Source organism: Chelonia mydas, chromosome 8 (assembly GCF_015237465.2).
Source record: "Chelonia mydas isolate rCheMyd1 chromosome 8, rCheMyd1.pri.v2, whole genome shotgun sequence".
Taxonomy (NCBI): domain Eukaryota; kingdom Metazoa; phylum Chordata; order Testudines; family Cheloniidae; genus Chelonia; species Chelonia mydas.
Window position 1 is genome coordinate 69,538,453 of NC_057854.1, and position 11,611 is coordinate 69,550,063.

General features: G+C 43.8%; 1 long non-coding RNA gene across 1 annotated transcript; it reads right to left on the minus strand.

Moving 5' to 3' along the window:
• Positions 1-844: 844 nt before the first annotated feature.
• On the minus strand, positions 845-9,101 carry LOC114020134. The gene is made up of 2 exons (XR_005226600.2): positions 4,939-9,101; positions 845-4,032 (listed from the first exon to the last, which is right to left on the minus strand). It is a non-coding gene; the product is annotated as an uncharacterized LOC114020134 (long non-coding RNA).
• Positions 9,102-11,611: the final 2,510 nt, after the last annotated feature.

The following is an 11,611-nucleotide window of genomic DNA, read 5'->3' on the forward strand; positions in this document are numbered from 1 at the left end:
GGTAGTGAGTCTGGGAAATGTGCAGGACATAGTAGTTGGTTTTGCCACGATGGGGTTCCCTAATTGCAGTGGGGAGATAGATGGTATGCATATCCCCATCTTGGCATCAGAACGCCTTGCCAAAGAGTACATAAACTGAAAGGGATAATTTTCAATGGTGTTGCAAGCGCTGGTGGATCACAGGGGGCGTTTCACCGACATCAATGTAGGATGGTTGGGAAAGGTTCATGATGCGTGCATCTTTAGGAACTTGGGTCTGTTCAAAAAGCTGAAATCTGAGACTTTCTTTCCAGACCACAAAATGAACATTGATGATGTTGAGATGCCTACTGTTATCCTGAGGGACCCAGCCTACCCATTGCTCCCATGGCTCAGGAAGTCATACACCGGATGTCTGTATACCAGTAAGGAACAGTTCAACTATAGGCTCAGCAAGTGGAGAATGGTGGTTGAATGTGCCTTCGGTCATTTAAAAGGGCGCTGGAGGAGTTTTACTAACAAGGTTGGACCTTAGTGAAGGGAACATCCCCATGGTTATAGCTGCCTGATGCGTGCACATAATATTTGTGAAAAAAAAGGGGGGAAATTTTCTGTAGGGGTGGGCAGTTGAGGCAGATCACATGGCAGTCATTTTTGAGCAGCCGAACACCAGGGCAATAAGAAGAGCACAGCAAGGGGTGCTGCGTATCTGCGAGGCTTTGAAAAGCCGTTTCAGTAATGAGTCACAGTAATGTGAGCTGCTTGTCTGCATTGTGCTTTCCCAAAGCTTCACCTGGCTTGTATCACTGTCCCCGTAAAGCCAACCCCCCCGCCCAAGCCCACTGCTTCTACTCAATAAAGAACATTTATTTCTCAAATCCATTTACTTTATTTAACAAACATAAGTAAAGAGGGAGAACAGAAAGAAAAGGTAGCCTTGGGGAAAAGGCATTGTAAAGTTGGAACGGGAGAAACATTTTCAGCTGTGTAACACAGCGCCGCATTCTAGACCATCAAAGGTCTGTGAATGGGTGCCTTCTGTACCTTGTACCCTCCCCCTGAGTTAAGTGAAAGGGATAATGGACTTTTCTCCAGCACCTTATGGAACACTTGGGGGTGGGTGATTCTGTTCCAGGCGATGCTGGCTGGCTGTCTACCAGGGTCTGCAAAGGGACTCTACCCTCCTGCTTCTGTTCCTGCAGTTCATCCAGATGCCTCAACATGTCTGATTGGTCCCGCATAGTCTGAAGCATCTCATCCTGTGCTGCACACTCATGGGCAGCTTGTCTGCTCTCCATGTCTATGTTTAAATTCTCAGGCAGAGAAATCCTCCATGCTCTCAGCTCTGTCTCAGCTGTCCCGGAGGCATTCATTATCTCAGTGAACATGTCCTCCTGCATTCTCTTTCTTCTTCTAATCAACGAAAGTCTGCCCAGAAACCTTCTGCAAAGAATTGCAGAGTACCTCCATGAAAGTTTCCTAGAGATATCCATGGAGAAGTCCCGGGGCTATCCCAGTCCACATAAACAGTCTTTTCTAGGGGGCACCCTCTGCATCGCTGGAGTGGCCTCTTGTAAGCAGAGAACCACAGTGCCTTGCTTTTTCTTCACAGAAAACATGGAATACCACTGCATATGTGTGCCTGCTGAAGTTTAACTGGACTCTGACTGTAACTGTATACTCACCAGAGGTGTCTTCCCCAGCATCATAGTTGGCCACTGTGATGTCCTGTGACCCACAGGGCTCCAGGGTTAAAATATTTCCTGGCTGTTGGGGAGAATGGATTCACTGCTCCCCTGTCTCCCATTCTCCTACTCCTCATCCACCATATCGTCCTCCCTGTTGTCCCTAGACTCACACACCTGTGAGGTGTCCATGTTGTTTGTGGGGGTACTGGTAGGGTCACCCCGAGAATCACATGCAGCTTGTTGTAGAACCAGCATGTGTGGGGTTCAGCACCAGAATCACTGTTCACCTCCCTTGCCTTCTGGTACACTTGGTGATGTTCTTTTATTTTCACACGGCACTGCTGTGTGTCCCTTGTGTAGCCCTTCACCCCCATTCCACGAGCAATCTTTGCACAGATGTCAGCATTTCTTCTGCTGCATCAGAGCTCTGCCTGCACAGACCTTCTCCCCACACAACGATGAGATCCACCAGCTCCTGTGCAGACCAGGCTGAAGCACATTTGGGGTGTGTAGTCTCCATGATCAGCTGTGCTCAAGCTGGCACATTCCCAATGCTGATCAAACAGGAAATGGGAAATCAAAAATTCCTGGGGCGTTAGCAGGGGAGGGTCTGTTTCATGTGTACTTAGCTGCAGTGCAGCAGAGTTGAAAATAATCTCCAGAGTGGTCACAGATGAGCATTGTGGGACACCACCTGGAGGCCAATTAAGTCAAATTATACAACACTGCATCTGCGTCACAGTCAACTCATGAAAATCAAATTAAGGGCTGCGCCTCTCCCAGAGGTGGATTACAGAAGGTGACATTAGAGGTGATTTAGGTCGGTGTAAAGGACCCCGGTAGTGTAGACACATACATTAACAGGTCAACTTAAGGCAGGTTCCTTCGACCTAACTCTGTAGTGTAGACCAGGCCTCATACACATACAAACCTTCTCTGAATATTAATAACTGCAGGTTAAAAGTACATTACTCAAAATAAATTAACTTTCCCTGATGGGTTGGGGCCAGATTGCCAAAGGGATTTAGGTGCCTACTTGGATTTTCAAAAGCACTTAAGTTGGTTCAGCACCTAATTGCCATGGAAATCAATGAACCTGCTTAGGCTCTTTTGAAAATCCAGGGAGGTTCTTAGTTACATATTTGGATGACTAAATACCTTTGAAAATCTGGCCCTTGTAATTAGTCAGTCCCACACCTTGACATTCGTGGTTGGATCTTCCTCCTGTTGTGAGCTGAAAAATTAAGTAGAATGGCTGAATGATAGCAGTATCCATTAGAAGAAATATATGCTTCTTGTGTGTGTGAAATAGAATCAGCTGCATGGGCTGTGTGACCTTCCAAGGACCACTATAATTTGATATTAAGATCATTATAAAATAAGATTTGGTCATGCATGGAGCTCATTGCCTGGCTGATTCTGTATTGATCTGACATAAAAATGGCTCTCCCCCAGCCCCCCGAAGAATACTATGGGCCAGACTGAGCCATCCATTTTCAGGTTAAATATTACCATACTCCACAAATAGTCCCATTGATTTAAATGAAGCTCTATACAAATATTTCAAATTTGTTAATGGAAAGCGTTATGTGATGTTACCAGTTACTAAACAAGGAACCCCTTATACAGTTCCTTCAGTGACCTCTATAAAAAGTCAAAAAGCTTTCTTAGTGAAGTAGAACAGGAGTGTGTGTATGCACTTGTGTTAAAGAAAAATCTGCAAATTATGCAGTTTGATTAGATGTTTAGCCATACCAATGTTTGTTGAAGATACAGCAAACTTACACAATGTAGTAAAAGCTGCACTGAAATAATAATGAATGAACAAGTGATGTTGTATTGTTTAACCTTTTCTATTTCAGCTTATAACTGTATTCACTTAGAAAGATTCTACACAATTTCACACAGGACTTTTCTGCAGATTGCCCATAAAAATCTGTTGTTTTAATTTAATCAACTTTATAAGTCCACCTTATTGACCAGCTTCATTTTTTCAATTCTTACCTGAAAAAAACATGTTTCTTGTGTATTTCTCCTCTTCCCTTGGCCCTTATTTATTGTTCAATCTTGTTATATTTAACTCTGCAAAATTCTTTGGAATACAGGGTTGCATGGCTATACAGAATAAAATTGTGTTATGTTGCATTGCTGAGATCTATGTTTTTCTTAAACTCTTGTTTCTTTCCACCATTCCTACCTGCCAAATCACACGTATTCCCCATGTAGAGTACACGGACTCCTTGTAAATCATATAGCCAAACAGTGAGCCCTCTGTTTCATGGAATTAACTCAGGCTGCTGTCCATTTCCCTTTTCTGTCCACTGTGTTGCTCCCTTTTAAGTGGCCCATTTGGATAGCTGAACAGCTGGAAACATAAGAGACAAGGACTGAGTAAACCATAAATATAAATGAATACTTTATGTTGTTCCTTCTGTAAGAGAAACATTCCAGCCTTGGCATGCTAATATGTTTATTTAGCAAAAAACGATAGCTTCTGGAAAGGGCCAGTGCATAAATGAAGGTTTCTAGAAGAAGCCTAACTACTATATTATTCTGATTATTTCCAGTGGATATGGTTAAACCTCTCTAGTTTCAGTATCCTCAAGAAAACAGCTTTCAGTGGGACACACTGAAAAATAGGACCAGAAAAAATAGTCAAAGACTTACTCTAAAACACATGACAGAGATATTAACCATCTAGAGAGACCATTTAGTCTCTGTGCTAATGCAGTTTTCTTCTAACATGTTTGTTCTGCTTGGCATAAAGTTAGGGATGGGAGAAACATTAACAATTCATCATCTAATTAAAGTCATGACTTGTTTTGAAGAGAGAGACAAAGTAGGTTAGGTAATACCTTTTACTGAGCTACACAGAGCTCTTCTTCTGGTCTGGTGAAGGAAACTGTTTGAGCTAAATGCGAGGTGGGACAGATTGTGAAGCAGAAGGGGTAACACATGTTGGAGGTGGTCACTTGAAGTGGGAAATTGGGGGTTAGATATTATGCATAGACCCCAATTGCCCATTTCATTTCAAGAGACTGCCTCCAAGTTCCAATATGTGTTACCCCTTCTACTTAACAATATGTATTATCTTGTATTTAGCTCAGCCACTCTGCTTCCTTCCCCAGAGCTCTGTGTACCTCAAATGCTTGTACCTTCCACCAACTGAAGTTGGTCCACCCACCGTCTCTCTCATATTCTGAGAGCAACACAGCTACGATGACACTGCGAATTGCTTGTTTTAGTATGTTATGAGTTGGAGGATTCTCACCCATCGTTGAAGTTTGCTTCCTCTTTTAAGGATGGAGAGAGAGAAATTCATACATTTTTTAACTTTCCAAAATGCAAAATTTCTTGAAGTTCCAACCATCCCTAGAGAAGGTGGAGAAGAGCTTAAACCACCTCTGGGTCTTCAATAAAATGCTGCTGTTGATCACTGTCTGGAAAAAGGAATAATGTCAACTACATCCCAAAGTTGGTCTACACAAGAATAAGATCCTGACTATAGGGCTGGGTGAAAAATTTCCACCTAAATAGTTTTTTAACAACACATTTTTAAACTAAAACTGTTTTTTAACTAAAATATTTTGTTTAAAAAATGAAGACTATAAATTTTTTTTTGGCAATAACTGAAAACTTTCAGGCCCAAACTTTTGGTTTTCAGCCATCAAGTTTCTTTTTCAACAAGTCAAAAAAATTGTGAAAAGACACCCATTTTCTAATGAGATCTAATCATGATCAAACCAACACATCAAATTAAAATAAATTAATGGACTGAGGCAATGAGACACTTCACATATTAAGTTGATTGGGCTGTCCGTTTTACAGTAATTTAGGTTAAGGCTTGTCTGACTCCCTGTCTAATAATGTATTTAATCAAAGAGTATTCACCAGTGACCTTTGGGGTAAGACAAATTAATACTTACCAATGTGGAGACTTGAAACAACAGCTGATTTGGAGGAAACTTTTTACTCTGCTTCTTTCTCAGGCTTCCTCCTCTCTTCCCAATTTTCAGACTCTAATGAGGCAAACTCACTGTTCTCCTAGTTTGAAGATTGTAATTCCTTTTGCTCTTACCCTCTTGCAGTTATTAGGCCATTTTCTGGTGGCCAATACAAGTAAAATAATACAGGAAACATGAAATGCATATTGCACAGATGTGATGGGGGTGTTTAAGCCCCATCCCAGGGAACCATGGATTAAAGAGCATCTCTGGCCTCCGAAGGCCCCACCCAACCACACCTACTGCACATTCTCACCTTAGAGGCACAGTTCAAAAGGGAACAGCTCAGTCCAGCCAGGGTGGGTAGCGCAAGTGAGCAGTCTTATGCTGGTAGCTCCTGCAGAGAGGCCGCAGGAGTGCCAGGCCGTCTGGAGTAGACCCTACTGCAGAGCAACCAAAGGTTCCTGGCCAATGGGAGCTTCGGAGCTGGTGCATGGGGCGGGGGCAGAGTGCAGAGCCCCTTTGCATAGAAGCCGGAGGGGATACATGCTGCTGCTTCTAGGAGCCGCTTGGACCCTGCCTTAGCCCTGCTACACCGATGACCAGACTTTTAATGGCCCCGTCAGCAGTGCTGACCAGAGCCGCCAGGTCCCTTTTCAACTAGGCATTCCAGTCACAAACCGGGCATCTGGCAGCCCTATGCCCAAGATACTTATCATTCCTACAAGAAATCCACCAGAAAATGTTGGAGAGACTTGTGTGTGGGATGCACATGTACACTTTTTATATAAACATGAACAGTCCTTCATAGTTGCTATGAGGGCTGTGAGATTCTGGAACAAATTACCTCCCTTGTTCTGAAGTAGGCCGAATTTGGGCATACTCCAAAAGACACCTAACTGATAGGGTTTTTGGAGAGAGTTGAGGGTGTGCTCCTCACCAGGATGAATGGGCAGAAGGGAATTTCTGTAGGTGTCTGGCTGGCAGGGTTCCTGTTGGCATTATTATTTGAACAACACTAGGATTAATTGCATCATATAATTAATGAATGTGTTTGGGTGCCTTGAGTCTTAGATAGGTGTCTTTTTATCATTTAAAATCTAAATAAATACATTATGATGTTTGTCTTCTCAGATTGTAAGTTCTTTGGGCAAAGACCATATCAACCTGCGTTTCTGTACAATGTCTAGCACAACAGGACTCCAATCCTGCGTGGGCCTTTGGGGCACTACTCAAATATATTAATAATAATGCAGAGAAAGGGGAAAGTACTGCAGAAGATTCAGGAGGGTGGTGCCCTGTTTCAAGCAGTACTACAGAAACACACACGAGGGAACATTTATTGCTAGCCTCCTTAGCATGCAGCAATTATCACCAAACCAGTAGGTTTGATCTGCTGCATTCCACATGTAATAATCTCTCTCCCTCCTCCACTGTTTAGCCAGAGGAGAGGGAGGAGGAGATGGCTGGGTGCTGTTACTGTCCTCAGCACATGAGAGAAGAGTCAGCCCAGCGGCAGATTCCTTTTGGAAGAGTGAAGACAGAGGCAGCCAGATGTTGCTAACCTTTGAGTGGGGGAGTGAAAAGCTCTCCATAGGGGAGGGAAGAGAAAGCAGCAGGGCAAGATCTGAAAACTAGGTTACAGCATCCTCATGCTGTAGGAGTTGTACACACAGCCCTCACACGATGTTTGTAAGAGCTGTACATAATGAGATAATAAAGACAGAAACTGGCACAAGTTAATTGCGTTCCATTACACACTTGAGGTCCTGTGTTCCAGAGTGAACTCTGGCATTCTCAGAAGGGTTGCTCAAGCGACAATTTCTTTCCATTTTCTGATTAATATTTGTAGACTCAAGGCTGGATGCTACACACCCCAATGATAATTATTTGTTGCTTCCCTCCCCATAAGGAAGTGTTGTTTTTCTAAAGCTATGTAATGGTACCTCCATACATTGATATAGGTGTGACAGATATTGCAACCCTGTGCAATATCTTTGGGGACTGTATTGCATTCACTTTATGAATGGTTTATGTATCATTGTGGGCCAGGGATTGTATACAGTTCCACAGGGGAGGATTACCACAGCTCCTCTAGGAACCAAAAACAGTGGGGGATGATTAAGGTGAATCACTTAGGTTGTAATCCCTCTAGAGAGGTACCATCCCTGGGAAGGCTTGCATAAACTGGTTTTAAATTGGGTCTTCCAGAGACCCACAGAAAAAGAAAAGGATTTTGATATAAAAAAGCTGGAGTTAAATTGACTCAGGACCTTCTTTCTGATCCAGAAAATGGACAGGACCGTCTGTTGAAGGGGGACCACAACTCTTGTGGAAGGGTTGGAAAGACTTTGGTCTACTCGGGCCCCATAAGACTGATGGTCGACTCTTGCTATGTTGAGTGTGTGTTTAAATCTGTTTATTGTTTTTCTTATGTTTTCTGTGTAATGCTTTTACCTTAAGAATAAATGTGCTTGCTTAGTAACTCCTGACCGCTGGCAATACACTGGTCATAGGCCTTAGAGATAGAAAGCAATGCACAGGCACTAGCTGTAAGGCAGACTGCCAATCTGTGGACATCACAGTGTAAGGCAAGGTACTATGCAGCCAGTCAGAAGGGAATAGGACAAGGGTCCCTACCCAGAGACAGGTGATGGCTGGATGACAGGCATTTGTGGACTGGACCATGGAGGAGGGGGGGATACACATGCAGTTATCCTGAGACTATGACAGTAAGCACCTTAGAAATGCTAATAATACAAATAAAATAATCACTAACTCATTTTCAAGGGTAGAAGGTGGAACTTTACAATGGGTCTGTTATTTAGGGTAGAGATCGATAAGTGATGCCCAGACACAGGATATTTCCTCTTATTTAAAAAAAACCAAAACAACAGTATGAACACACATTCTGTTCACCCTGCACAAAGATGGCAAACAGCAGCAAATCTGCACACCGGCTGTTCTACTTACTAATCCAGCCAAAACCTCTATATCCCAGCTCTTCAGCAGCAGCTTCACAATTTGATTCTGGGTCTGGGTCCTGCTTCCAACATTTTTGATCCTGTGTCTTACTTGTTTGTATCTCAGTCACCACCAAATACACACATGCTAGGGAAACCATCTGGCCTAGCACTTAATTTTCACAGAGGGCCACGGATGCGTTGTATGAGTTGGTTTGCCCAGTTCTCCTGGGTCAGTGCTGGTTCACCTAGGTCCTCTTGCTGACAAAGAAGAACCCATGTCAGTCTTTAAGGCACTGCCTGCACTAACCTTTTCCCCCTGAATTTCCTACTGTTGCTATGACCAGTAGACTTGAACTAGTGTAAATAAGGAACTGCCATTATATCATCATATCATCTAATGCAGGGGTGAGCAAACTTTTTGGCCCGAGGGCCACATCGGGATTGCAAAACTGCATGGAGGCCCAGGTAGGGAAGGCTGTGCCTCCGCAAACAGCCTGGCCCCTGGCCCCTATCCGCCCCCTCCCACTTCCCGCCCCCTGACTGTCCCCCTCAGAACCCCCGACCCATCCAACCCCCCCGCTCCTTGTCCCCTGACTGCCCCATCCCGGGACCCTCTACCCCTAACCACCCCTGGGACCCCACCCCCATCCAACCCCCCCCGATCCCTGTCCCCTGACTGCCCTGACCCCTAGCCACACTCCTGCCCCCTGACAGGCCCCCCGAGACTCCCATACCTATCCAACTGCCCCTGCTCCCTGTCCCTTGACTGCCCCCCGAACCCGTGCCCCATCCAACCGCCCCCTGCTCCCTGTCCCCTGACTGTCCCCTGGGACCTCTTGCCCCTTACCTACCCTTCCCCCCCCCCGACTCCTCGCCCCCTTACCATGCCGCTCAGAGCGGCAGGACAGGCTTATCGGAAAGCCTGGGAAATGGGTGGGCGGAAGCCACGCTACCCGCGCGGCAGCACAACTACAGGGGAGGGGGGACAGCAGGGGAGGGTCCAGGATCTAGCCTCCCTGGCCGGGAGCTCAAGGGCTGGGCAGGATGGTCCCGTGGGCCAGATGTGGCCCGTGGGCTATAGTTTGCCAACCTCTGATCTAATGCCATTCAAAGCAGGTCTAGATAACATGTATGTAACAGGGCTGTCATTAAGGGAGCTCAAACGGTGGTAGCAAAAGGGGGGATTGTTTTGGCAAGAAATGTAGCATAGTCAAAATCATACAACATAAAGGCCTTTGTACATATTTTTGCCAATAGGTTTGGCTATTAATACAAGTAACAAGCACTCCACCCAGTAGTCTGAATGAGCTTCTTGATGACTGCTGTGGTCAGGTCATCTTGATTCTGAGGTAAGCTTGTGAAACCCTTTTACGAAGAACTTCATACCAACTATTAATCTAATACACCAAGTCAATGGATCAAACTCTGATGTGATCTGCACTATGAAAGAAAGATTGTTTGTGGACACCTCCGCTCCCATTCATGACTACATAATGTAACCACAGCAATAGCTTATACTGAAAAACAGTATTAGGAAAATAACAAATGCATCTTTTAATTAGAGTTAGCAGCTGGAAACAAGTTGGAGAGCTAACACCAAAGTGACCAGCTCGCAACCACCAAGTATGCTGTTGACCCTCCACGGTTCACGGACCAGGGGTTTTGGGAACCATTGCAATAACTCCAGAAAATACATTTCATTACCACATTGGCTATAACAATATAATAGTAGTGTTTGCACAGCCTACATCTAAGGATGTGTCGACACTTTTATTATATTTCCCTTTATTTTCAAAGGATCAAACAATGGTGACATACACAGTCTGGACCATGAGTAGGTGTGACTCAGCATGGGTTATTGCAACCATTCATTCAAATAAAGTACCACAACTGGATGGGAAAAAACCAGTAACAGCAACTATAATGGTAGCCATAAGTCTGAGATGAGGGGCATGACCAATACATCTATACCGTGTAACCGTAGGCCAGATTACTGGATATGTAGAAAAATCATGATCTGTACTTCTTCCAAAACAGTAACAGAGTTCTCAAAAGAAAAAAACCGAATATAATTCTGTGTTTCAGGTAAGAAAGAAGTGGGTGACAATGTGCACGTCCCATAATTTAGCATTCCTGAGAACTCAGGTTTGGGATCAGCTATGTTCAATTCAGCTTTGGGTTAGTGGAAAGAGTCCTAAAATCCAAGAAGTAAGATGCCTGTCACCTTCATAATTCTATTCCTTTCCCCTTATTGTAGGCATAAAGCAACATCATTTGGGATCATTTAAAAATTCATGTTTCCTTGGCATGGAAATGAGAAGTAGGGTGTTTTTGTTTTTAAAGAACTACACATTATAAACTTGTTCTTTAGATATTTGGATAACACCACAAACCTACTGTTTGGCTAAAAAAGTAATGCCATAGTAGAGACACAAGATGAGGGAGGTAATTTATTTTATTGGACCAACTTCTGTTGGTGAGAGACAAGCTTTCGATCTTACACAGAGCTCTTCTTCAGGTACTTACCCAGAGCTCTGTGTAAACTCAAAAGCTTGTCTCTTTCATCAACAGAAGTTGGTCCAATAAAGGATAATATCTCACCCACCTTGTGTCTCTAATATCCTGGGACCAACATGGCTACAACAACACTGCATAAAACAGTTGTATGCAGCGATATGGCTTTATTATCTCAGCAGTGACAAAAGGGATAATATATTATTGACTAAAAGCTGCAGTCCTATAAATCCCATAAAGCCATTTTTCATCCAAAGGTCTATTGCACCATAATCAATGGGTTCTTCTAAGTCTAGGGTACATTGTGTCATTCTTTTGATAACTGTTTTTAAATATCTTAAGTGTTATAAATATATTTCAACAAAAATTCAAAAGTATCCACCATGGGCCAAATCCCACTGAAGTTCAGTGGGACCATTCATAGGAGTCAGGTGAGCAGAATTTGGGCCCTACATACATCCTATCCAGTATATGACTACATAATATGGCTGTACACAACTGAAGGTTATGGACTAGTTAG